This window comes from Penaeus monodon, chromosome 16 (genome assembly GCF_015228065.2).
Source record: "Penaeus monodon isolate SGIC_2016 chromosome 16, NSTDA_Pmon_1, whole genome shotgun sequence".
In the NCBI taxonomy this organism is placed as follows: Eukaryota; Metazoa; Arthropoda; class Malacostraca; order Decapoda; family Penaeidae; genus Penaeus; species Penaeus monodon.
The window spans coordinates 47,044,753-47,047,252 of NC_051401.1; the positions used below are offsets into that span (position 1 = coordinate 47,044,753).

At 42.2% G+C, this 2,500-nt stretch overlaps 1 long non-coding RNA gene across 1 annotated transcript; it reads left to right on the forward strand.

Annotated features, from left to right (window-relative positions):
* The first annotated feature begins 605 nt into the window (after nucleotides 1-605).
* On the forward strand, nucleotides 606-2,169 carry LOC119582879. Its single transcript, XR_005229676.1, has 4 exons — nucleotides 606-832; nucleotides 1,025-1,054; nucleotides 1,838-2,005; nucleotides 2,115-2,169. It is a non-coding gene; the product is annotated as an uncharacterized LOC119582879 (long non-coding RNA).
* The last annotated feature ends 331 nt before the right edge of the window (nucleotides 2,170-2,500 follow it).

Genomic DNA, 2,500 nt, shown 5'->3' on the forward strand with positions numbered 1-2,500 from the left:
GACACCAACACGGCAGCCCAGTGCTCGTAGATGTTTGTTTAAATGTCGAATCAGTGATTTCCGTATATATATACTACAGATATATATGTGCGTGTGTAAACACACACACACACACACACACACACACACACACACACACACACACACACACACACACACACATATATATATATATATATATATATATATATATATATATATATGATACAAACATATATATACATGCATATATATACATATACATACATACATACATACACTGAGGTTATACATACATTAAACCACATATTACGGAATTTCCTTGTCTTATCGCAGCTCCTGGAACTTTAAATAAAATATCTTTATGCCATCTATCACCTTCTCTGCTCATGTTATTCATACATGCATACTTATAGATATACACATATATAACCCTCTGTGTGTATAGAGCTACAGGTAATATTATATATATATATATGTTGTTGTTGTGTGTGTGTGTGTGTGTGTGTTTGTGTGTGTGTGTGTGTGTGTTTGTGTGTGTGTGTGTGTGTGTGTGTGTGTGTGTGTGTGTGTATACTATGTATAATAAATACATATATATACATAAATAAATATAGGCGTAATGTGTCTATGTTTATTAGATATTTCTTTCGATATTGCCAAGAAGTGTGTATTCCCGCCACCTGTCACCTGGCCTGCTCGTGTTGCTACCCAGACCAGTGATTGGCAATTTTCCACGTGCACAGGGACGCACTGGAGCATAAAGGGCACAGCATTGCCCCGTGGAGGCAGAAAAGCAGCGCGCCATGAGGTTCCTTGTTCTCCTGCTGCCTTCACCTGCTCCCGCTGACGGGTAGGAGTCTCATACAGTGTCTAGCCTTTTGCTCCATTATAACATAAGATGTTATTATGCCAAAGAACTATTCTGTGTAACTACCATTCACACGACTATTTGAGCAGATTATTTTCATTCTTGGTTCTGTCTTCTATTTATGATTGCTCTGTGCATTACTAGTTGACTCATTTTGACCCGTTTTCTTGACAGGATCTGCACGCTCATCTCATAATAACATACGTGAGTACTTACATACAGCACCTAAGTGGATTTTTATTTACTGAAAACAAATCTCCGTGTAATGGAGAATTCAATGTCGATCTTACATTTGCTCATCAATATTCATGTTGCTTTGGAGTATGAATCGTGGATTTCTACAGAAGTATGTCAAACTATTAATGATAATAATCATGGTAAAAATAATAAGAATAAGAATACGAATAACAGGAGCCATGAACTCAGTCAACAAGAGCATTTGGAGATGTCGGTACCTATGTAGAAGGACCAAGCAACATGTCTTCAAGGCCTTGATACTACTAGTTTTGTTCTATGGAAGCGAAACCTGGACGTTATCTAGTGCCTTGGAGTCTTGTATTGATGCCTTTTGTAACAAGTCTCTTCGCCGGATCATGGGGTACAGTTGGTAGGACCACGTGACCAACCGACGGCTACACCGAGAGACTGGCATGGGACCTGTTACTTGCATAATCCGGGATCACCAACTCAGGCTATATGGGCACCTAGCTCGTTTCCCTGTGGATGACCCTGCCCATCAGGTTGTCTCTTTGCGTGACAACCCTGGGTGGAGGAGGTCTGTGGGACGACCCAGGAGGTCATGGCCTGGGCGGCTCGACATGACGTGACGCGAGGAATTAGATATGGGCTGGGGGCCTGCCTGGAGACTTGCCATGAGGGACCCCCGTGGCTGGAAGCGAAGGGTGGATGCGGCCATGCGCCCCCGTCGGCGTTAGCCCCCTGATGATGATGATATGTTGATTAGTAACAAGAATTTTTTCGTCGCAGAATGCCCTCTCGGATTCCACAATATTTACGATTACTGCGTACAGTTCCGCACGCAGTCTGCCACGTGGCAAGAGATGTACAACGAGTGTTTTAACGTCGGTGCTGACATGGTCAAGCTCGATGACGCAAACTTCATGTACTACCTCGTCAACTTTATCAAAGAAAATGGTAACACCTGGCTCCTGTCACTTGTCCTTGTGTCTCTGCATATAATTTCATACCTGGATTGTCAAAAATAGGCACCAAGACCTCAGTTTACACTTATATCTTTAAAAAGGACTGGATGGTCACCATTACTGGATCGGCGCCACAGACATTGAAGAGAAGGCGTCTTCAGATGGACGACGGAACGAAGGTTCAAGATGGGGACGCCGTTCTGGGCGACCATGGAGACCAAGTGCAAGAACCCGACGGCGGAACCAGCCAGAACTGCGTATACTTAGATAAAAATGACCATTTCTTCATGGTAGATTATACATGTGATGGACTAAATTCCGGTATCTGCGAGATACATTGACGAAGGTGATATCAAAATTCTGCTGATCAGTATTGTAGACTTAAAAGTAGATATTCCTTGTTTTTAGCAACATTTATGTTCAGACACTGCAGCTATCTTAATTTAACTACTCCCCTGAATAAAGTTACATCGAACGCTTGAAAAAT